This window comes from Thunnus thynnus, chromosome 22, assembly GCF_963924715.1.
Source record: "Thunnus thynnus chromosome 22, fThuThy2.1, whole genome shotgun sequence".
Taxonomy (NCBI): domain Eukaryota; kingdom Metazoa; phylum Chordata; class Actinopteri; order Scombriformes; family Scombridae; genus Thunnus; species Thunnus thynnus.
The window spans coordinates 6,817,672-6,843,270 of NC_089538.1; the positions used below are offsets into that span (position 1 = coordinate 6,817,672).

At 42.3% G+C, this 25,599-nt stretch overlaps 1 protein-coding gene and 1 long non-coding RNA gene across 5 annotated transcripts in view; one reads left to right on the forward strand and one right to left on the reverse strand.

The window, feature by feature from the left end:
- Positions 1-227: 227 nt before the first annotated feature.
- LOC137174257 (uncharacterized) lies at positions 228-6,806 on the reverse strand. The gene is made up of 3 exons (XR_010925323.1): positions 6,732-6,806; positions 6,516-6,628; positions 228-6,384 (listed from the first exon to the last, which is right to left on the reverse strand). It is a non-coding gene; the product is annotated as an uncharacterized lncRNA (long non-coding RNA).
- A 205-nt stretch (positions 6,807-7,011) lies between these two features.
- The window catches only part of nlgn2a (neuroligin 2a), a 191,286-nt gene continuing 172,698 nt past the window's right edge, over positions 7,012-25,599 (forward strand). For 2 of the 4 annotated variants that reach the window (XM_067579430.1, XM_067579433.1), the window contains exon 1: positions 12,819-20,499. The gene's annotated coding sequence lies outside the window, so the exon portion shown is untranslated. Of the gene's footprint in view, positions 7,085-7,169; positions 7,239-7,850; positions 7,986-12,818; positions 20,500-25,599 lie in introns of those variants that run through there. The other 2 variants (XM_067579432.1, XM_067579431.1) reach the window with 2 other exon arrangements.

A 25,599-nucleotide genomic window follows, 5' to 3' on the forward strand; every position in this document is an offset into this window, starting at 1 on the left:
ACTATAACTTCAATTTAACAAATAGGAGAAACGTGGGGTAGAATAATTTGGTTACTGAGTACATATAGGTCAAAAGGGACATGAAATAATTAGCCTACTATGATTTACACCCGCGGTCAGCAATTAGGTTTTGCCCTGGGCTAGTTTGTTTTTTAAGGATGTTCATTGGACCGGTAACTGATGCAGTGTTTATTTCTTTTAATTCATTTAAGAATATAATTGATTTATTAACACTGTTAAGGACTGTATCTGAACTGGAAAAATGTTGTCAACACACTATTTCTGTTCGAATGCCAACCGTGTTTGTGAAGAACAAATCTGTTATGGTCACATAAGCTAAAGTCATGGAATTAAAAAGTGTTAGAATTAAAACATTTAAGTTTAATTTCTGGTATGTTTATGCATGTGTGTAGGCTTAACTAGTAAAAATAGTATGGTGCAACCATGTTTTTAGTGCCTCTCCTTGTGTGAGGGCAGTATTAGATAAAACAAGGTTATATTACAGGTTATTGTGAGTTATAGGAGCCTTGTGCTTTTTTTTTTTTTTTATCTAACACAGATTTGTATAAAATCCGCTATTTGCCTTGAACTGATAGACACACTGATATCATGCTTTCCACTTCGGTCTTCGCTTGTCCACTGTCCTAATTATTTACGACATTCCGCCGAGTCCTTGAAAGCAGCAACACCAAAGGGCCCCGGGCCGTGTAGGCTTGAACCAAAATGGCGACTGCCGTGCTACTATTTCAACCCACAGGGCAGATTTCAAACTCTACCCAAAGAGATCTGACACTGACGTGACACTTCAGCAGTCACTGTAATATCTTTAGGCTACGTGTATAAGTTACGTATATATGGGTATAAGCATTATCCTGTGGCTGGTCAGTTCTAGTTGTGCTTCAAAGCTCCCATGCAGTGCATAGACACAGTGCACCCACAGTAAAAGTAAGAAGGCACTTGAATTCACTCTATTATTTTCATCTATTTTTGTGATAAACCTGGAGCCAGCACTACTAAGCTGGGCAGACAGAAAAAGGCCCCAATTCACTGTTACTAACTGACCTCCATTTCACAAATGGAAAAGAAAATCAAACACATTTTTATTTTTTACCTCTGCTTTGTTTAAGACCTCACATGTGAAATGCATTATTCATGACAGCGCTGAATTATAGACCTACTATTGTGCTGCTTTTGTATGAATAATTAATTTTCTCCACAGAGGGGTTGCTTTAGAAAGGGGTTTATGCTGCCCTTTTTTCCCAGCATCACTGTAAGCTATGCACCAAATTGCCGCAAAACACTGAATGATGGGCTCAGTGGTGCAGAGGGTGCATTAGTGCGTAGCAATTTGCAATTTGTCCATCACTGCAATTTGGGAAGAACTGGTGAATTTCTCTGCTTTAGTGAATTACTCTTAATATTTGATGTGTTTTCCTGCCAGGAGAGGTGTTGAGGACTAGTGTTGGTGTTACCCTCTGATAAAAATACACTAATCCCTGCTGAGAGCCCACCAAAAGGGGGTGCTGTATTGCTTTCTCATCTGCCAAAGTTTGTCCAGAGAGGGAGTGTGTTTGTGTGTGTGCGTGTGTCTGTCTGTGTGGAGGGGGCAGGGGGACTTCTTCCAATTATCATATTGAAATTACACAGGGTCACGCTGCATTACTGGAGAGTCGCTAAACCACAGTTTCCGCCGAGCCTCGTCCTTAGCTGACTTTGACACAGCATTAACACAATGCATACAATTAACACATTTTAATGACCATGTAACTAATTAAAAATAAGCCTTATGAGTCACAAGCCTTCACCGTCAACTGTGAGCTGAACCTGTAGCAAGTGCGGGTCTGTTTGTGTGAGACTGTCTTCATTGGGCGTGTGTGTACTTGCAGATGTGCGGACATGTCTTTGGCATGATTTGCGGGGTGAATGTGTTGTATGCAGAGGGATGCTTGCTTACTCTCTACAGAATCCACTCACAAACAGACACACACACATACACACACAGGTCATTTTCATTCTGGCCCGTGGCAGATGGGACAGCAAGGACAACAATAAAGTATGGCTTTACATCTTGTTTTCACAGACAAGCAGCAAATTATCTCTAAGTCCCAGCAGCCGTGTGCTATGAGGTTCCTCCAAGAGCCAACATCCATCTCACTTCAGCCAGCTCGTCTGCCTGTCCTCTCCTCAAACCTCAACATGTTTGTGCGGACGTGAGGGCATGTATGCGTCTGATCGCCTCAGATTGTTTGCCAGCTGCTCGCTGTCTTGTTGCAATCGAGCTCCCGTCCGAAGAATCATTTGGCTCTCGTGAAAACAGTCGAGCAAAACGCCAGTAGCTTTAAACGAAGAAACCGTGTGAGCACTTCCTACAAATGGAAACTGGTAGCTTGTCTTGCAACTTATACATTTACATGACACTTGCTGTTGCCTAACACTTCCCTTCAGCTTGGTGCAACCTCTTTGCTAGGAGGATGACAGTGACAAAGGTAGATGCTTTCATCCAGAAAAAAACAAGGGTTGCTGCTGCTTTGGTATCCATTTTCACATTAAAAACAAGTGTACGCACCTCTGGAATATCTCCCTTTTCTTTCAGCTTAATGTACTGCTGTGGGTTGTTTTGAAAATCCAATTTCCCATCCTTCTTAGCTTTATTATAAGGTATATCTGGTGGCGTTGCATCTTTGCTCTCCAAAGAATTTTAATTCAAGGCACATAAAGTGGAAACAGCTTGTCTTGTCAACATAAAAATAAAGATTCTGCTTTGTTTTTCTTTTGCAGGTAACAAGACAGAAACACCAGCAAGACCTCAAAGTCATCTGGAAGTGTCATCCATCTCTTCCGCTGTCACACTCTGTGTTTCTCGCGTCTGAGAGTGAAAATACAGCGGGAAAACAGCAAAATCGAAGACAGGACGGCTTCACCCTGCATGCAATGAAATATCTTTTGTGTGCCGAAAGCTTCGCCTGCTGTGCTCCCTCCCCGATAACAAAATTTAAAAAGAACCCCACATTTCTGAAATTCTCCATTAACCTTGATGTGTTTTGACGGTTGCAGCCCTTCAATGTCTTTGGCTCGCTTTGAGATGCCGCAACCACAGCCAATTATCTATCTGTTAAGGCGCTTTCATGTCTCTGAGATGTTTAGTCACAAATGTACGTATTGTGCCCCGGTGTCACAGCTCTTCATGCTCCAGCTCTGTCACTCGTCCATGTCATTACATCCCTTTCAGCAAAGAGGAAAGAACTGGGGGAAGAAAGGAAAGGAGGCTGAGAGAGATAGAAGAGACAGGCCTGTCGAGTGACATTTTGTCTGGGTGTCCAGGCTATTTTGTGCTAGGGGAGACAACACCAGTCATCGCCATTACACTGGCTGGCAGAGCGGCGAACACACACATACACTGGACCAAAACAGCCTCAGGTATACACACACAAACACACAATAGCATTTGTCTCCATACTCATGTCAACACCGAAAAAATATTGTTCTGTGGTTGTTTTCAGCAAAATAGTTCCATTTTCTGTCTATTGTTGATTGCATGGCAGGGTTGTTTGTGATACTCATAACTGAACTGATTATATATCCCGTTCCAAACAACCAAACAATGCAATCAAGAGACATTCACACTTATTATTAATCCACTGAATGACATTAAAATAGAGTCACACTCTTGTTAATGTCAGGTTGTTTGTACCCGACATTGATGCACATAAAAAAAAAAAAAAAAAAAAAAACACTCTCAGGCATGCACAAGCATAAAATCCCAAATATGCATACGCGCACACACTCAAACACACAAAGTTGCGGTTACAGCAGGCTCCCCACGCCGAACGAGCATAATTAGCACACTCGTTAAGCTCATCTGCATCTCTCTTCAAAGGAGATCGATGCAAATGGATAGGATTTAGCCACTGGCAGCAATTAGGCCAAAAAAATATCCTAGCAGGAGAAACTTGGTTACAGCGAGGCAAAGCCGGTTTCATCGCGGGGAAGGAATGTATTTTCTGCCCCTGCACTGAACGCATAATACAATCCTAAACGAATGCTTTCATTTACTCTCATGTCAAATCAAGTTATGTTTAATCACATTCTATACCGACCCTCGTGGTTATCACATAATCCTGGGCTTTAAGGGAGAATAAAGTTTCATTAAGAAAATATGACACCATTACCAATTTATCCTAAGTACTGCCTGCATACCCAAAGCCTGATAGCGCTTCTTCGACTGTGCCATAGAGCGCTGTTGTTGTCCAAAAACTGTTAAAAACACATCACTGAGCCAAACTGTTTCACTGGGTGACATGTTACTTCATTTACATGAACATGGGCAGTGTAGTTTATTTTGAGATAATCCCACATACACTGTCCTGCTGCTGTAAATACTCACTATCACAAATGTGTATCAATCCACAGCTGAAAATAGTCCCCAATTGATGCACCATTTACTCCTGTTTGAGAACCATTTGTTAAAAACTACAGTGCCCAGGTGTTTTAGGAAATGACTGAGCCTTTGAAAGAATGAATAGTCTTCACATGGATGTCATCACAGTGGTTGTGAAGAACATAGTTATTGATTATCACAAGAACAGCCAGGTGTGCAGGTAGGAGCTAAACCCAACAAATGATCCTACAAGACTCAACTGAAAACCAGACCTTAAATAAAAACAAAACTAATCAGACAACGAGGAACAGGTGACAAGACACAGGAGCAGGCTGGGAGCTGATAGACTGGGAAGACACCGGGAGCAGGGCAGGGATGATGAGACTGATATAGGGCAGGTGTAAAGGTGACAGCAGACTGGGGAAGAACACTGAGACAAGGGCAGGGCTAATGAGGATGAATGCAGGGCAGGTGTAAGGAGGAGTACATGAACACAGGGGGAAAAACACAGGGCAAACAGAAAACCAAAAACACAGTGACACTGTCCAACCAATGAAGGCAACCCAAATGACATAAGGCCAGAAGTCTTGAAGTCCCTCAAAAAGTCCAATTCAAAACAAGCCCTCTCCCACACTGTCCAATCTCTACAAAACAGAAAAGTCAGAGGGCATCCGGTGGACAATGGCAACCAAGGAATACAGAGCCATACTGACAGAAAACTTAACAGGCTCAATAACCATAAAGAAGAACTGGAATTAAAACACACAGCGTGAACACAGGAACCCAAAAGAACAAGAACACAAAGAATCCAACCACAACAGAAAGTCTTGGCAGGATGTGACACATCCAGTGAGACCTCAGGAGAAGCCTCCCTCTCCTCCAGAAGTCCCTCAGTAAGTTATTACAGAGACATTGATGTGATTCAGTGTTCAGAGGAATAACAAAAGCAGCATGACATTGTCTTCCAGATGCCACGGAAGAAGGCACACACTCTTTTCTTCTTCTTCCTTTTAACATTAAAGTTCTGAGCCTCCACATCCTCCTGCAGTACTTCCAGCTCCGGCTCCATGTACACGACCACATTGATCTCCAGTTTTAACATGGATGTTGTCACAGTGGTTGTCTACTCATCCAGCGAGACCTCTGGAGAAGCCTTCCTCTCTTCCAGAAGTATCTCCTGTAGCCCCTCTGAGGTGATGAGCTGTAGGTGGGCCTGACTGGACGTGGCAGTCTGCACCTCATGGTCCATGTCCTGGATTGCGGAGATGACGCCCTCTCTGGCAGAGAAAGAGCTTTCATCATAATCCATCAGGTTAAAGGTCTTGGAGCGATGGTCAAACTTCTTGAAGATGGCTCTGACCATGTCGACCAACTACAGTGCAGACCCCAAGCAGAAGAGGTGTAGAGACAGGTCCATACTGAGAGAGACAGGGAGCTGCTGAGTCAGTCAGCAGTCTTCCAACCTCAGTGCTGGCAGCTTCAGTTTGTCTTCAGTCTCTGGTTCCTCCAGGAGGAACTTCAGAGTCGTGTTCACCACCTCTGGGACCACTGGCACAGTGCTCTGCTCAAGCTCCAAGAGCTCTGCTGGCTTTCCATCCCCTGCAGAGACTGGACGAAGCCGAGCGCCACCAAAATGCCACAGCAGTTTGCTGTGCAGTGATGGAATGAATATTTGTACAGACTCCTCTGCTTTTATGTGGATGTTTGACACAAACATCTGAAGGTGCTCCAGTGTGACCTTCCTGCACAGCAGCTGTGAGAGCCGCTTTTCATTGTCCAGCTCTTCTCAGACCTCTTGCTCCATTTGGGTGAGACAGAGTCTCCTCGCTCTGGTCCAGGCCCATCAACAACTCTCAGTAAGTCTCAACAGTAAGATGATAAAGGTGATAGTAGACTAGTGTTACATGCAGGTTTACATATCTCACTAGAGTCTGAAGATTCACTTTACTTTACTCACCAGTTCAGCCATGAGGAGATGTCTCTAGTCTCCCAATCATTTCCTGAAACTTGTAAAAATAAAAAAAAAGATTGTGTTATCTTCTACAACTTTTAAATGTTTGTAAAAAAAAAAGAAAAAAAGGCTGTAATATAATATGTCACTTTTCAGTGAGTCAAATAAATGATCAATTTGACTCACTCCTCCATAAAGTTTCTTCCTGTCAGCAGCCAGGTCTCCATGTGTCTGACAGATAAATAAGCAGAGACATGATCCTGCTGCTTCATGAGCATAAACTGCCTCAGCATCATTTTCTGCAAGACAGATTCAGTGCACAATCAGCTCACAGAAACATCATATTATAGTCAAATGTAACATTAAATTGAACAGTTCACCTTTGCATTTACAGTGACTTACGTCTGCTTGGTAGCAGTGTTGCTCTTTTTCATACAAAGAGGATGGTCTCATTTGTTGGACTCGTTTAAAGACAAAGTCAGAGTCCATTTTTAAGAGATCAGTTTTCCACAGAGAGAAAAACAATAATCGATCAATAACAGTAACAATCAGTAAACAGGTTTATTGAACGCAATGAATGAATACGTTGGTTCAGAAAGTGTGGATTGTTGATATAACCCGGGTCACAAAGAGTTAACAGCACAGAAGTGCCTCAGCCAATCAGAGCGCAGGCCCGCAGCACCGTAGGTAAACTACACAGCATACGCTAGTCAGACGCTGGGTGACACTATTGAGAGAGGACCTGCCGCTGAACGGTAAAAACATAACTCAGATAAAACAGTAAAAACACCATATAATGTTGTCAAAACAAAACGGTAACAGCCTGTACTTTGTTGTAAGTTCGTAGAGGTGTGTTTGTGAGAGGCTGCTCACTGAAACCTGCCGAGTGACTGAGGAACTCCCGAATTGGTGAGTAGTAGTAAAAGTAAACAATTAAGCTAAATGCTGCACCACAGGATGCTAGGCTAAGCTGGCTAGCTCAAGTGAATGAGCCTAGAGCTAACAAAAATTAGCATTTCGTGCTGAACAGTGCAATTCAGCTCAACAGTGCCAACTGTTGTAGAGCTCATATAAACTAAAACTGTTTGATAACTCAACTGGAAAAAATATAAAGATGTGACATGTGGAGTATTTAATTGCTCAATGTTTTCTTTGGCTGGTAAAGCTACTGAACTGTTTAATACTGAAGCAACATACTAAGTTATGTTTTGTCGGGTACTATATTTCATTGGTATAGTGAATCTGATTTAAAAAGAACAGAGGACATAAGAATATAGAGTGTAAAGTTCACACTGTTGGTCTGTAATTCATGTAATATTGTTTTAATTTAAAAATACCATGTTAAGATAAACAATAGCAATGTTTTACTCAGAAATTCATTTACTTTAAAGGTTATTTAAAATGTGTTGATTTTTTACATTATATGTATATATTTTGTTGAGGTTTAAGGAATTAATCATTCCTCACAAATCAGAATGGAAATTGATTAATGATTATTTCTGGCTATATCAATGACTGCAGGTCAGGTTTTTTGAGTTGATTTGAAGTTGATGGCGAGCCAAACCAGACGAGACCATTAGATCCCTGGATTGAAGATCCTTGAACCGAGAGCCCAGAGCCGAGAACTGTCAACCTTACCTCTCTCCTGCCACAGCGGTACGGTAAACATCTTAACTGCACAAGGCCAGCACTGCCTCCTGTCTGAATCTGGTATCCTCTGATTCTGGTCCAAAATTATTAAACTCATTACTACATAGTGATGTTAGGAGCCGAGTGCTACGCTGAGCAATCAGATACCAAATGAATGAGGATCTGCTAGTGTACCTCAAGTTAAGAGCATACGGAATGTAGAAATGTTTGACATCATAATGGTGAAGGTTCTGTCAGAGAACAAAACACATCAATGCATGGAACTGATATTCAAATGAGGGAACCCCTTAAATTAATGCATGTATTACTAACATGTAGGTAAGTACTAGGTAAGGTAAGTACTAACTAGGTAAGTACCAACAAGTAGGCTATTGTGTGTGTATTCAAAGCCTGTATATCCTCTATGCCACAGACCTTCACTGTTGTCCAAAAACTATTAAAATCACATTAGTAAGGCACTAAATTGTAGTTTATTTTCAGTCAGTCTCCCATACACCAACCTGCTGCTGTAAATACTCACTAGCACAATGTAGTTTAATCTTGCAGCTGAAAATAGCAGCTGATATGCATGTGGACGTCTTTGTGCTTGAATAACATTGTTGAAAACTTAAGCCTTATCTTTTAAATGTTTGCCTGGGAAAACACTATAATTCATATCTAGCCCCATATTTTTATGGTCTACAGAACCACACCAGTGGTTTTGTATATTTTAGTCCTTTTACTGCAAATCAAGTTTACTTTGAATGCAGCTTTTCTATTGTTCCATTTGGTTTTCATTCATTTTCTGCATCGTATGAAAATCAATTAGCAGACTTGAAACTTGCTTATTGTGTAATCCCTCATAGTGAACATCAAGTCTTCATTATTTTTTCTGAAAGTCACATTATTGTTAAGAGATAATGCAAAGTTTCAAAACTGCATTACCACACAAGGACAAAAATTAACACTGACCTGATGTTTTTTTTCATTATTGTCCATCACTTTGATCCAGACTAGAATATCACTTCAGATTTTGTACAAAACTCATGACTTTGTGGTCAGTTCTTATTAGCGAATGTCATTATGCTAACACACTAATGTCAGCATGTTAGTGTTGTTGCTGTGAGCATGATAGCATGCCGACATTAGCATGTAGCACAAAGCATGGCTACACTAGTGTGCCTGTCAATACATTCTTAATTTTTTTAATTTTTTTTTTTACCTTTTGCATTATAGAATTAGATGGGTATTGCATGTGAGCTGTGGAGCTGCTGGAATTTTGTTGGTGGCTGCCTGTCTGTGAGCAGGCTCATGAACAAACATCATATTCTGTTGTTGAATGTTTCTTCTCCCTCTGTCCTCTGTGTTTTCCACCATCTCTCCATCTACCTGGTTTATATTTGTATGTCAGAGTCAGAAAGTGAAAGACAGAGAGACAGAGAGGCAGTAGATTAGCCTGCGAGCATCTTAATCAAAGCTGTCATGCAACATGTATACCAGTCACATCGTGGCATCATCCTCGGGGCTTCTGCAGCTCAGGTCATCCATCTCATTCACTTTACCTTGCTTATTCCTTCTGTCTTCCAGCTCCATCGGCCTGTTTTCACACCCCTAATGAGTCCCCTTCTGAATGCTTGTTTTTCAACAACAGCACTTGAATATCCACAGCACTGCACTGATGGATGTGTGGACGTCGGAAGCTAAATTCAAAGCTGGGACTAAGGGAGGAAGGGATGGATGTTTATGTCCATAAGTTCAACATAATGAGACTTTTAATATTCTAACCAGGCAATTGTTGGTTAAAGAAGTGATCAGAAGATCCCTTTCAGCCCTGAGTCCATCAGGAGGAGTGTCGCCTGGCTAGGATATTTGGAGATATCTGATATGGAAGGAGGAGTGCAATTTATTGGAGATCAAGCCTTGCTGTCTAGCATCCTTGTGGACAAGCAGAAATTGTGAAGAGGAATGTAGATGGAAGTGTCAAGGCTTCTACAATCAGCTATTCTTTGGAGGAAAAAAGAGCAAAGAGGAACAGAAAAAAACCATTGCAACAACTGTACAGCTTTATGTGTATGTGTATATATATATATACACACACACACATATATATATTTCTGGGCTCATTACTCATGTTTCTGGTGAGAAGTTGAAGATGGCAGGAAGCAGGAAGTCGAACCAAAGAGGAGATATTTGATATTTTATTTTTACTTTCTTAAAAGGTAATACTGGGACTTTTATGAGAAATGTCTTCACACATCAGTGAATTAGCTCCATCAGTGACTGGCAGGTCCCTCATTTAATGCTGCTCTGCTCAACCACTGTAATAGAGACTAAGATTAAGCACTTTTTTTTTTTTTTTTACATTTCTACACCTCCATCCATCTAGTTCATTTTAATGTATGATCATATTTCTCTCTGGCACAATATTTTGTATTTTTGTCTTTGTTTTCATTTTCTAAACACTCACCATAAAATGAGTACACCCACAGTCTGCCTTAACTATAAACTTAATCTCTATGCAGCTTTCATAGTAAGGATATTCTTTACTGCTATTATCTAGAACTGCAAAAAAAGGACTTAATTGCCTTTTGCTAAGTTTGGCACAGGAAACAAAGATTTTGCAAGTAATATTTTCAGAGATGCACTTATTTTTGAGGAAACTGAATTTTGAGAATGATTTATTAAAAGAGAAGAAAAGAGGTAATTATATGTTACTACAAATACCTGGGGAGGCATGCATTAACAATTTCAAGTTGTTGAGCAATCAAAGAAATTCTTAGATTTGTGTATCCAGTTTCACTGATATGCACTTTATGAAGTAGCTTGATGTTGAACCACTATGTTTGGTAAAACAATTGAAAACTGCCTACATGCATTTGGATCTGGACCAATAGTTCTCAAACGTCTCCTGTCACATCCCTTTCAGAAGTAGAAGACATGCAACCCCATTCTCCATGTAAACCATTTGAAAGGGTTAGTTAAACCAATTTACAAAAGGCATATTTTGCTACTTAGCTCCAGTGGTATCTAACCATGCAGATAGTTTTGGTTTCTTTTCTCCAAAACTTGAGGTTAACATATGTAGAAATTATCCCTGAATGTCCAAAGCCCAGGCTTCAAACTGCTCAGCAATTTGTTTGTGATGTTTTTTCTACCTTGACGTTACGTATGCCAATAAATGGCCATCCGTTCCGTGGCCTTGGTTGGTAAGGTTGCTTGCTAAGGTTTTTCCATTTGCTGTTTGCATTGTCGACACTCATATTTCGGATAACATTTTGGCTCGAACATGCACGGTTATATCTGAGAAGGTGACCTTTCAAGTAAAGAACAAGAAAAAGTAGTTAAACCCGACTGCTACTGTTTGTTTCATGGCTTGTCAACGTAGCCTCTGGAGCCAGTGGAAGACTCCTGAGGGGCAGCTTCCAAGAGTGAAGTAAAGTGAAGTTATTTCACTAAAATCAGCTTCCTGCTGCTGGTGGTAATAGGGTTAATGAGATCAGAGTTCTGGGCTTGAAAACCAAAACAATGAGCTAAAAAATGTGAAATCCCTGTATAGCTAATGCGGAACTGCAGAGTTGGGTAATAACTCTCGGTGGCTCTGTAACTCTGAGCGAAACCTTTAACATTACACAGTCATTTAGCTATTGTTCAGATAAAAATAGTGATAAGTGCAGCTTTAAACTTCACTTCCACTCTGCATCTTTTATTTTCATACCTGCTCCCCCTGCAATACCTCTAACACCCACAGGGGGAGCCTGCCTCACAGTTTGAGAACCACAGGTCTTGACAAGTTCTGTACATATTTCCTCACACCTACAAACCTTTTAATGTGGAGAAGCTACTGCTTGATCCATGCTTGTCCTTTGAATCCACTAAGTAATCTGTCAGCAAAGATACTTCATCTCTAATCTGCTTTAGTATCCGCATTTTGCTCTCTTGTACAAACCACATGTAGTATTATGTTTAATAGTCTCCATTTGTTTAATCCTTATCTAGATCCCATTTTCTGCTGCTGCAAGAAGCCCAGTTTCCCCATGGGGACCATTAAGGTTTCATCTAATCATCTAGTCTAATAATGCTGAAAAATTAAAGTGTTCTGCACATCGCGAGCAAACTATTGCTTTAAAGTGAATGTCATCCATCTGGAACAATGATGTTGCTTGTGATAGAGTTGTTGAGATGTCTGTCATTTGGATACTCTTCCCAGAGGAGCTGCTTTCATTATGTTGATTTAGCTCTACTCCTTATGCTGTCTCTCCTTTTACAAACGCTTTGCTCACAAGGCAGCAAGCTGCAATGACAGCAAAAGAAATGTGAACAGTGGATGAATTAAATATATCAGAAACAATTACTGTCAGCAAAATGTCAGACTAGGATAAGCCTGCCTAATAAACTGTAAAATTATGTCTCATCCTGTTTATTGTTCCTGATGGAGTGTGCACGTGGACATAGAAACACACACAGACCCTTAAGCATGTTGGACAGCCGAACTCACACACACTCCAGTGTTTGTGCTGATGCTTGTGTGTGTGTGAGACAATGATAGAGCATAATGCAATTTGTTGGCTTTACAAATGGTTCAGGTTTATTACAACTTGGGTTTAATTGTTACAGTCATTGTATCAGCAGTGGCTTAATCCATCATTACCTATTACTCATTGAGAATTACTTATTCATTATTCAACAGCAAAAGTATTTTTTTGTATTTAGTAATTTTACTCATTACATTACTTGAGTTAGTCAGCCCAGCTCCATCAAAGGTACCTTTAAATAACATGGAAGAAAAAACAAAGGTCAAAATTAAAATTATAACACAAACTTTCCATTGTGAATATCCATCACAGGATACAGACAGTTCAGCTTTGACCTACTGTACTTGCCGTGGATGTCCATACATAGTTTTCCTGCGAAACTCTGGCTCAACCATCGGCTTGTTTACAACCTGTGTGGATGTCCTTCAACTTGTATTTCTTGTCCCATTGCACTTCAGCGTAGCAATGTTACTGTTTTGTCAGATTTTATTACCGAGTACAATGTTATCATAGCCAATAAAAAGTTGTTACAACCCTAAGTTGTAATAAACTGGAACGATCAACTGTAATTTTGGAAGCTTATCCTTTTAATAGTCAGTGCGTGATATTTTTGCAAAAATCAAATGTCTTCATTAGAATAGAAGCTAACAAGGAAGCAAATGAGTTTGATTTCCTCAAGAGGAAAATTGCTGTTGTTAAATTTAAAGCTTTAGAGTGAGAGTCAGGTCAGAGTCCGGTTAAGGCAATAAAATGGAAAGATCAGCTTTATCTATACATGAATTGCAAGATGGGATGTGTGTGCGTGCGTGTGTGTGTATGTGTGAGCCTGATATTTGACATCGCCCATCACCACTAAAACAAGTAGAGGGCTCTATACTTATATCAAATAGGTAAATTTTCCCTTTATGTGAGTTTACTATCTCCTTACCATAAATAATACATCAGTCTTTCGCTCCTCTCTCAGCAGGCTTCCACATACACACACACAAAAACTCACACACACACGGACACGCCACACAGGCAAAGGCGCAAGTACAGACACAGCATACGAACCTATTAATGTTAATCACGACTACATGTGCATATATGATCACAAGGCCATAAACTCAAAGTTTCCAGGGCATAGGAAGTCATAAAAAATGCAAAGTCACACTGTGCAGGTCTCTTTCTCTCTTTCATACCTCAGTGTGGCAGCCTGCATCAATGGGACATGTGGTGCCGCAATTAGCACTGGCTGATTCTTGGATGTGGAGACTACGCCAGTGCTCAGATGGGTACAATTAAAAGCAGATGCCACTCCAGCTAATGGGGTGTGTATGTGTATGTGTGTGTGTGGCGGCGTGATCCTGAGTTATATAGACAGAGAGAGGGGGTGGCATATGATGGGAACCAATGCGAGTGGAGCTACTTTAGCACTAATCTAGAAGGCACCCTGCTGCTACAGATCAGAGAAAAGGGATACAATCCCCGACCCCAAGGGACCAGAGGCTTGCTGAGGAGCAGAGGTATAGGAAAACGGGGGGGGGGGAGGGCAGAGGAGTGTAGACTAACATAGTTAACCATGCGAAGCAGAGAAGCTGTGAGCCTGGGAAATGGAAGGCAGGTGAGGGCAGGTAAAGAAACCTCCACCAGGTCATCGACTTGCTGAGGGAGGTGAGAGTGAAGAAGAAGGGGGAGAGGAATGGAGTGAAAGAACAGGCTTATTGCAACAAGGGAGCAGATGTAAAATAGGAAGCGAACATGGAGAAGTCGATGGGAACTACTGTGAGTCCACTGGGAGAGATTTGTTGAGAGATGAGCTGGAGGAGGAGGGGGGGGGGGGGGGGGGGGTGAGCAGTTGTGGTCTATAAGCCCTGATGTCTATGAGGAGATGTTATTGGTCTGAACAATCAATCACTGCTTCTTTTTTGGCCGTGTAATTTTGTACATTGGTTTGATGCATACTGCAGATTAGTTTTCCTTTAGCTCTCACTTAACCTTGAATTGATAAATTAGCATCGTCAGTCCACAAAACATTAAGGCTTACATCCCTCCCACTGTGTCCACACCACAGCAAAAATGAGAAAAAGCACCTTTTTAATTAATCACTTTTAAATCACCTAAAACATTGCATTGTATTTTTAACCATTAAGTACCTTCTGTGCCTGTCGTCCCTTGTAATGTGGATGAGGAAAACACACATACATTTTTTGCAACTTGTAGGCAGTGTGATATAATATGGCAATAATAATATATAATAATATGGCAAATGTGCTTTCAGACAAGTGACAGTGTGACATCCAGCAGATACAGAGCAGCATTAGCATTCGTTTTGAGTCGTGTTGTGTCCACCTGATGAATGTTGAGTCCAATATTCACTCTCTGTTTAGCTCTGATTTGCTGTCCAATAACTCCCAAAGGGACAAATTGGTCTCTTTAGCTGCCAAATATGCTCCACTATGTTACCAGGTCATTGCTAACTTTATCTGTGTGATGCTGGGCAAGAAGTGTACTTTGGGTTCATCTAGATTTTTTGCCAAAGTGGGGTTGATTATAGCCGTGACACTGTACCAAAACAGAACAGTTGTGACCAAAACATGAGCAGAAAGACTCTTAAAGACCACATAGAGCTGAGGGGAACTACAGAGTAGCATGATATTTCTATGTGGGATCATTCCTACTAGCGACACCTTTCACATTACATGTAGTCATTTGACCCATTGTTTATATAAAAATATTGATTAGTGCAGCTTTGAAGTGGATGAATTTGAAAATGCCAGTCTTGCCCCTTAGAGTGAATAGAATGAAGGGAGCCTCCAACTCCCTTTTTGGTGTACTATAACAACTGAGGAAATAATGCTAGCCTTGGTTAGCAAGTAGCATTAAAGACCCTTAATCTCAGTCGTCTGACAACAGACACAGAAGGATATCAATGACACTGTATGTATATTATATACTGTATATAGTGCATGATCAGTTAAATGGTACAAAGTGGCAACTACCATAGCTAAAGGCAGAAGCCAACAGTGAAGTACCTTAAAGTGCAATGCCACCAACAGCTGCTAGATTGCCTTTAATCGACTCCCATTCAAAAAGCATCAACTTCTCTCTAGAAATACTAAGTCAATTCATTTTTTTTCAACAAGTCATCATGGTCGCAAAGGCTAAATTCAGGCCCTCTATTGAGTGTGTTGGTCGTCATTCTGGAAATTATTGCTCCACTAATAATATTTGAAGACTTATAGTAGCTTTGATGTCTACCAGGTGGGTGCTGACTGACCCTGAGTGATGTCACACCTTGCTACATCCATCTTTATGTACAATCTATGAACTGAACACATAACAAGAAACTGTAGATTGAGCCAGAGGTATGCTTTCCCCTGCTGATAGCAAGAGGACCATTCTGTTGTTTGCCATTCAATCAAAAGATTTGATTCTGACTGTTGTTTTATCTTTTCTCTTCATCAGTGTGAAACAAATTCCAAGGTCACAGTATGACTAGGGTCACACCTTGCAGTGTCAAACTGAAAAACATGTTTACCACTACTTGCCATTAGCGCTCCATTGAACAACATAATGCGTAAGCTATCATTCTGTCTGTCTGACTCATACAGCACGCTGTTTGTAGCTGCTTGTGAATTCACCCCACAAAAACAAACAATGTTCCAATAAATAACACTGTGCCTGAACATAAATCCAACCTTACAGTGATAAGTGTGTGTGTGAGAAACAATGCCAGGAGGTAAAGAGTCAGATGGGAGGAGGGCATAAGGTTGGAGAAGCACTAGCTACTGACCTGGAGGGCAGATCCCTTGTGGCGGGCAGAGAGGTAGAAAGAGAGATGAGAGAAAGAGAAGGGAGAACAAATCTGAAGCTACATGGAAGTCAAGAAAGATTACTAGTGATAGAGTTAGAAGTGAAGCAGGGGAAATCAGTGTAAGGAAATCAGACAGGGTGTGATGTGTAAGAGGTTTAAAGGTGCAAGGATGAGAACTTAGAGGACAAGGTAAGGGCACGGAGGAGGGTAAGACAGACTGAGAGAGGTGAGATTTTCAGGTTCCAGTGTCATACGAGAGGGAGCAGCTCAAGGATAATCATTGCTGCAGGAACAGGAGGCCAATGAGCACATTTCACTGAAAGTGTGTTTGTGCTATGTGGTTCTTCTTCCTCTCCTGGCACGCTAACGTCCAACTGTGCTAAAGCCCAGTCTCTTTTCCCCTGAAACAGCTTTGTGAATTAAAAGCTCCTGGCATTCGCTAGCTGGAGTTTGTTTTCGGCTATTTGGAATGACATTTGTCCAGGCCTTTTCTCCCACTTAGGAATAATAGTCTGTAATTATGCGTATTATGCGTGCACAGGTGAGTGTGTGTAAGATCAATGCAAGCCGTTTTTTTCCCCTTAAACTGCACCAAAGACCCGCATTCCAATACTACAGTCTTTTGAATGAGTCATAAATGAACAAATAATTGTCTCTCTTTGATAGGCTATTTTAATTTCCGTGACAGTCCAGGCTCTAACATTCTGCAAACACAGAGGGGATTTGTGGGCATGCTCAATAGGTCAGGTTGCAGGAAGGTAAATTAGGCAGAGAGAAAATGGGCTTTCTGCATGCTCTGGGTGCCTCAGACAGAAAGGTTAATGGCTTTATGAGATTGCAATGACATATAATTGCAAACACCTCAGAGCAAACAAATTATTTGATTGTAATATGGCTGAATGTAGCAGTTGTTGCAGCCGGTTGTTAATGGAATATTAAATCCACACGCATGTATATGTGATAGTGGCTTACAGCTGTGTGGACATGAGTTTTGTAAGTGCTTGTATGTTTACATTTATGTGACAGTGTACTCATTTGTGTCCGTACATATGTCTCAACACATTACTTTCCCTCGCGGCTGTTCTGTTGCAACTCTTTTACAGCCTTTTTCCTTAGTAAGAGAGAGACAGAAAAAGAGCCTGAGGCAGGTGTCTGTAGGGGCCCTGGACCCCGGGGCCACATCAAAGGGCCTGTTGAGTGGTCACTTGTGCGTATATGACTGCGCTAATCTAGCACAACCCCCTATGGGCTGGAGGAATAAGAGCATATACGTTGCAGAGGAATTCTCCACAGACCAGTGGCTCTCCCTGAGGCTCCATAGTGGCCAACTGACCTCTAACATAACATACATCACGGCTGGGAGTGTGTGTGTGTGTGTGTGTGTGTAGGGAGGGATAGTGTGTTTTTGTCTGTGTTAAAGGAGAGCAAAGGGGACTGTGTGTGTCTTGTCTTGATACATGTGTTTGCTACCGTGTATTGATGTAGTCCATCAGTGGCACACCACAAGGAGTTGTGTGAAACAACAGCATTGTGGTGTGTGTGTGTGTGTGTGCACGTTTGAATGTGTGTATCTCAGAGTGGGCTCAGCTGTCAAGTCTCCCTGTTGGGCCATTACCTCTGATGCTTGGCTGGGGTCTATCAAGTGTAGGACATCTACGTCACCCCTGCACGTACAGACACACACACATACACACACACACACAGGCCGTCTACTTCCTCACCTTGGTCTGATGGGATATCACTGAGGGAATGTACATCCACCACCAAAGACAATTTGTCTTGATAGCCAAGATCGTAGCCCCATAGCAGTCTCTCCCTTGCTCTTTCTCTGCCTCCTCTTTGTCCCTGGGGTAGCTGGAGTTATCTGACGGTAAAAAGCAGGACGGGCTGACATGATGTTTGGGCTGATCGACGACAGCCTGGCTCTCCACATGAGTGGAGAAGCGGCCTGTTTCCCTGCCCGGGGTTTATATGAGGAAGTGAATGAACACTGGCACATAGATGTTAAAGCAGTAAATCTTCTCTAAAATGAGATCTGGATGCTGCCTGGGAGCACATGGACATCATTTGGATATTGCTGGGGGTGGCACTCATTATACTTCAGCTTAAGTGACTGCAGATAGTGGCACAAAAGCAAGAAAAGATGGAGCAAAATTCTAAGTCTTTTTTTTTTTTTTTTTTTTTTTTCCGAGGGGCTTTTATCCTGTGATCTGGGTATTCCTGGCAGGTGTCAGCCCACCAACTGTGGATACATGGCTCTGCAGTCAGGACAGTGACTGAGGCAGATGTTTCGCTGTGTTATGACCCCGGTAATAAAACAGACATGCGGCTGTGCTGCATCCAGAGGAGCAGGTGCTGCCACCACACAGCCATTACCATCTGCATTGATGAGATCAGGGACTGAGCCATGCTGGATGTTAGATGGTTATTATCCCTTAAAGTAAAACATAAAATAAATAAATGTGCAAGCTGGTAATGTCAGCAACTCACCCCCCAAAAAGCAGTATTATATTCCAAAAGGGACTTGTAGTGCTGATTAGTTAGCTCATATCCTAAACTTATTGTATATTATATCATTTTTATCATCTGTGGTATCACTATGAAATTCCTTTAATGCCCCATTTGGCACTCAAAATACTGCTGTTATATTTACCCCTCAATGATTAACATGGTTAGCCTACTATGGGGATTAATTGGACAGAGATAGTTCATATACCCTGTGCTGCACTTGGATAAACCATGATGGAGGGAAGCAAGTGAGGTTAGGATGGATGGAGGGATTCTTAAATTGGTTGGGTGAACGGGAGGTGGAGGGAAAGCTGCAAGGTGGAGGGATGGATGAGGGGAGTTTGGACTTATGATCTTACTGCACTTTATACTAGATCACTGAACTCCATGCACTTTATCAATGCTTGCACTTTATCACTGTTTGCACTTTATTGCTTATTTCTGTTTATACCAAATATATTTCCTGATGTTGTAAATTTTTGATTGTGAAATCCAATAAAAAGAAAAAAAAAAGGAAAAGAAAAAAATGGGCTAGTATCCCTTTAACGTCCTCTGACGTCATGCTGATGCAGATCTGCCCGGCTGGATGCGAGCGGAGGAGAGGAGAGGGATGCCGAAAAAAAAAATGAAACTCCTCAGCACTAATTTTTCACATCCCTCTGAGAGCATAGAGGGCAACTTTATAATAATTAACGCATATTTTCACCGCTGAATGAACGTGAGAATGCTGTCAACGCGACATATTTTGTAAAAGAAAAACGAGCATATTGAGGTCAGAGGAAAGCGTTGCCGGGGCGACCAGCTTGCTGGGGAGGACACTGCGGCGCGCGTCACACGACGAGGACGAGCGTGCGTGCCTGCGCGGACGCGCACGCTGAGGCGGTCACGGCATCCACACAGCAGCAGCAGCAGCAGCGGCAGCAGCATCCTCTCACAAGGCTACCGGAGGACCGCGCAGTGCATGTCCGTCGTTACCGAGACGAGCCGAGGCTTGCACCGTGACTTAAACCGGTGCTCGGCGGTGTCGGAGCTCTCCTTCCGGGGATTTATTGAGGATTTATCGACGACCACACAGAAAAACGCTTAAAAACTGAGTAGCCGCGACCATTGGTCAACACAGGTGACACTTGTCGGCTGTCAAATCCGCCGAGTCCCCGCAGACACGTCCGGGTTATTTGGGGGTTATTTAGTCGTTTCGGGGCCTCGATAAAAACAGACACGCTTCCCGAGGCAAAGCGAACTGTCAGCCGAGAAATTAATTAATTTATTGCCGTGCTGGAGAAGACTGAGCCGAGCCGAGTCGAGCCGAGCCTGGCTGCTCGGATGGGGAATCATACTATATCCTGCTGTATGCGGTGTGTAATGCAGTAGAGCAGCTTTATTTGTGGTGTTCAGCCTCCACTGTGATTGTCTCCAGTCATGAAGTCCTACCTGCCGGCCCGGTTGGATTGAACGAGGTAGTGCTGTCAGGGGGGGATTTTTTGAAGGTGTTATTTTTTTAAATTATTGTTTTTTTTTTATTCAGCTCATGTTTTCTTTTTAGAAAAAAAAAACAAACACTTTTTGCTTGCTTGACATTTACCACTGCTCCAGGAAGGTTTTGGGAAGAGGACGAGGAGGAGGAGGAGGAGGACAAAACCTCGGGAAAAAAAACATCAGTGGGAATCTGGCAGCCCACCAGCACCCGTGGATCACAAATTAACAGGTAGGCTGAGGTTTACATGGTCAGTGCTAATTTCTACTGAGATGATTCTCACTAACAAAATCCTAGTTAGACCTGCCAAATTAGAGTAAAATTATATTTATTTATATATATAATTTCATCCTAATTTGCATTAAATTTCCATTTTCAATTGTATGTGTGGGTTCAAGGGGTTTTTGATACCTACAGTAGAAAAAAAGAGGATCAAAATCAGCAAATTGGGACTAAATGTGTGTTTTTTCTGTATAAATATCTCATAATTTCAATTATCTGATGCCTACATGTAGTCTCTAAAATACAAATTTAAAAAATCATACAGATGAATGTTGTCAACAGCACAGTGATGAAAGCATTCCCAGTTTTCCAAAACATGTCTTGAATGAATATTCATCTTGCACAATTTCTGGCCGTTCAGTAGTGATTTTGCAGCATATTTCTGTATGTTGTACGTATGTGTATCTGCTGTGTGGTTGTGTCAAACCTGTTGTGGATGATTCGTGCCTCATGCAGGTGAAGTGCTCTTTCTTAACAGTGGGGATGCATCCTCCTCTGTACCATTAATGAGGACCTGGACTCAGAGCTCCTCTGCTGGAATGAGAGAAACAGAGGCAGCTATTCAGGCAGGCTGAGCTCATTTCTCTGTCTTGTCCTCGTACATGCAGGATTTTGTATCTTGTTAATCAAAGTGCTTTGCTGAGATCGAATCAATGCTAGTTCAGTCGCTGCACATATGGCCGTCGTCGTGCATATGTCTTTCATTGTGTATTGTGTAGGAACACGAGAGAAATGAGAGGAAGGGGAAATTTTGCTCGTAAACTAGTTTGTCTTGCAGACCGATGATTGAAATGATGCACACACACATATACACAAACGTCCTCCTTCAAGAGTGAAACCATCCCTCAACTTAATATGAGCTTCTTGTCAGTAGGTCTTTATACTCAAAAGACCCAGGAAACGCCATGGCCATGAGAACATATTCCCCTAAATGCTCTTCTCCACACACACACACACACAAATAGATGCACATACACAGCACGAAGAATGGGGCGCATTTATATGCTGTGGCTGGTGTTGTGGGGCATTCGGATCAGCAGGGCCCTGCTAGATGATAGAATTCAGCAGGGACAAGAAGACCTCTGTTCTTATCTGCACGACGACGAGAAGGGGAAGGCAGCTCCGCTCAGCTCAGCTCTCTCCTTGGTTTAGGCAGCGAGCCTGCCCTATATAGCAGAGAGGGACGTCTACTCTGTGGGGAGAAAGCATTTTAATGGAGGCGAGGGGAAAAAATGTGCGACTATCCTCGCGCTAAATAGATGTTGTCACAGAGGAGTTGTTATTTATCCGGATGGCGGCTGGCTGGAAACTTTGAAGACCTGTGGAGATGTTAAAGGGGGATAAAGTGCCACCTTTATCCCCCTGCTAATGCAGTGTGAAGAGTGATTGCAGGCATTTGTGTGTGTGAGAGAGAAATATGTGCACAGTGAAAGGGAGGAAAAAAAAAAAATGAAAGAGAGAGTGGGGGGGAGAGAGACTGTATAGTATTTCTGCAGCAGTGCTACACAGCGCTGCTATTCTGTCTGTTCATCCGCTGTCAGTTACTGATTACAAAAACGCTAAAGACAGGCGGCCTTGACGAAGATGCCCGCGCACGTCTCCCTCATGTGTGCGAGCATCTTGAACGTGTCCTAACCGAATGCACGCAGGGCCCCAGGAAACATCGCTCAATGCCATCCATCCCGGGCAAGGTGCAGCAAAGCTGGAGGCAGATGGGGCTGAAACGTTCAAAGCGTGCCGCCTGATAGATTGATGGTTCCTAGCGCGGGTCGCTAAGCAGTCAACAGATGCAGGCTTGTGTTTTGACAGGGTAGGTTGGAATGGTCATCACACACACAAATTATTCTCCTTTGCAAAATCCTTCAGAAGGCTGTTAACTGCTGCTAATTTTGTACCTATCTGTCTTTTACTGTTGATAAATCAGTGACAGTGGGCCCCTTAGTGGGTTAGGATGTTTTCTGAGTGTGGAAATGACAGCAGTTGCTACTAATTTTAGGTGAGAGATGTCATCTGTCTAGTTTAAAAAAAAAAAAACTTCAGGATTATGGCAACTGACAGGTTGACTGGAGAACAGGAGAATCTCCTGATGAACGCTGGTGAAATGAAATGTTTGTTAAGCAAAGACGAAATGAATTAGTAAAGCCAAGGCTGGCTGAACACACAAGTCCTCAGGGAGGCGCTGTTGTTTATGTCTCCCTTCTGTTAAAGAAAGGAACTATTTGTTTCAGCCAACTTTGAAGATGCACAAATGTTTTTTTTCTTCTCACGGCTGCTGGCAGATTTTGATGTCCCCAACGGCAGGAATTTGTCACTTACATTTCAGCTAACTTCCTGCTAAGTTTTCCAATGTGACAGATTCTACAGTTCTACACCTGACTTCATAACTGACAAATTGTGGAAACGATTTGTTAAGGTGCGAGTGTGGTAGACGGATACATAATTCAGTGAAAGTAACAGAGACATGTGTCTCACTGGAAATACTGGACAATGTGAGTTGAAGTGTGTCTTGTTGTTGTGACTTTATCTTGGTCCACTGCTACACTACTGGACTGGAGAGACTTTTGAAGGTTGTTGACACTACTACTGATGAAAAAATAAATGATTTTTTTCCCTTAAGCTCCAGTCTCTCCATGTAAGTGTCTCCTACATGTGTTTGGTGTCATGTGTAGGCTATCACCCTCTACCCAAATGAAACTAAATCAACTTTTACACTACTTCCCTCCTCTACTAAGACAGTATGCTTTTGTAAGACTGTATACACTCAGCATGGCTTCTTTATCGCCTTTATTCCTCATTCATGTATTCATTTGTTTCTCCTCTCCATCCGTTCGTGGCCGACCCATTCATTTGATTCAAAGGGAGCCTGGCTGTTTTTTGTTTTTTTTTGCGAGGAGTGTGTGTCGTTGCTATGGCAGCATCTTTTTGGAAGGATAAGCCCTGCGAAGATCAGCGTTTTAAACCTGAAGCTTGTGTTTTGTTTCGGGCCTGTTCGTATGTGTGCTCCAGCATTTTCTCTGTTTATATTAAGGATGCAAAATTAATCAAAAAAAAACCACTGGCATCACCATATTGACTGCTGCGATGTCCAAATTGCTGGGGGGTGCATTTTTTTTTTTCTTTGTGATAAAGCCCAATAAACAATGTTCTCTGGTGCTTTGCAGAATCCAGACATGAAATCGTTATGACCAAATATTTTATTATATTTAAAACGAGCAAAGCTAAGCATTAGCATGTCTTAATTATTTCAGTTTTTGCAGCTGGGAATGATGACGCCTCGCATATGTTGCAGGTTTATTGTTTCATTTAGTGATATGGAGTTCAAGAGTGTGCAGATGCATGCTATTGATTGGACAATTTTCTTTCAGTTATTGAAAAAGTAAAGATCTAGGATTATAGTATATTCTTGATATTCTTCCAAGACAAGTTGCTCCGTCTTCTTCTCCACTCAGCATGTCAGTGTGTCTGTTTTGTTGCAGTGCTCTTGTGCTGGTCTCCCACAGACCCCCCCCCCCCCTCCCCCACAGTGGCCCATCTCTCTCCTTTCTCCGAGCCTGTTGAATCAGATCTCTAGGGTGCAGGATGGAGTCGAGGGGTTAGAGCCATCTCTTGTCTCAGCTCCATCCTTCCCCTCTCTTTTCTCTCTGCTTCCGCTTTTTCTGTATCTTGCGATATTTTTTTTTTGCTATTTTGTTTGTCCCTTCTCATTATTTCTTGCTCCCTGTCTTTCCCTCACACATTCTCTCCAAACATCTCTCCTTCCTTCCCCACCGTTAGTCTTCAAACCCCGATGTCGTTCCGTCAACCCGCGGCGAACGGCTCCCGCCGTGTCCCCGGTGGGCTCATTAAGGTTAGATCAAGGTTGAACACTCTCTGACACATTTTGATCGACAAAACCTGATGTTGGCTTCCCGAGCGTCCAGCCAACAGCAGCAGCAGCAGCAGCAACCTTCACATCACCACCCCTCCCACCCTCCGCCAGAACCAGGCTGACCACCAGCCAAGATCAATGAACATTTACTCCTCTTTTCTTAAAAGAGATAAAAGCCAAAGGAAGACAAAGAGATAGAGAGAAACCACCCAGAACATCCATCAGCCAGCTCCGAACTGCTAGCTCCCCTCTAAAGTTTGACAGAGCGGGAGGTTGGATATAGGCACACATCCCCTCTTACAATAGAAAACCTGCAAAGAGTAAAACGACTATTGAGTGTTTTTTCAACAAGTAATTTCTTTCATAATAGAGGTGCAAGGCTACAATGGGATTTCATGCCTCTGTGTTGCAGAGTCGAGCCCTGAATAGAAAGCGTGATACAGATTTGATGGAATCAACAGAACTGGAGTCAGCAACAGCTGGGATTAAATACATCCTGCTTTCCGGCCAATCAGATTGACTGACAGTTGGAATCCATGTCGCTCTAAGCAGTGCAGCTCATCCCTCTGGTGAACTGGGTGACTCCCTGTATTTCTCTGGTGCATCCATGGGAATTCTACCTGTGTGCTTCTTTTTTTTTTTGCCCTTAATACCCCTTTGCAATCCTTTTCATAGTCCAGGGATTTCATACACAAATCTCACAACAACATAACTTTGGAGATTAATTTGTTTATGAAAAAAAAATTATTTTTTTTGGTCCCCCCCTGTATTATTCATTTCAGTCTCGTACGTCTCTCACACACACTGTACACCCCATCGATGAGGACATGGAGATATCGAGTGAGTTATGGTATCGACAGCGTCTCAAGGTCAAGAGTAGCCACATCCTTGCAGACATCCCGTAGCAAACCCTCAGCATCGCAAACAAGCTCTGGGTCAACGAGACTGGAAACAGGCAGGTATGCGCGCCGATATAGCTGCCCTCTTACCCCCAGACACATACAGAGAGAGAGGAGGAGAGAATGCGCCCTGCAAGTCAAGTGACCACGGATGTCACAAGGAATCGGAAAAAGAGAGGAGGAAGCGAGCCGAAGAGCAAACTGGAGGGTGTTTTTTGGAAAAGGAGTATACAGTACAACAGGGAGAGAGAGAGAGAGAGAGAGAGAAGGAGAGGAATGCCA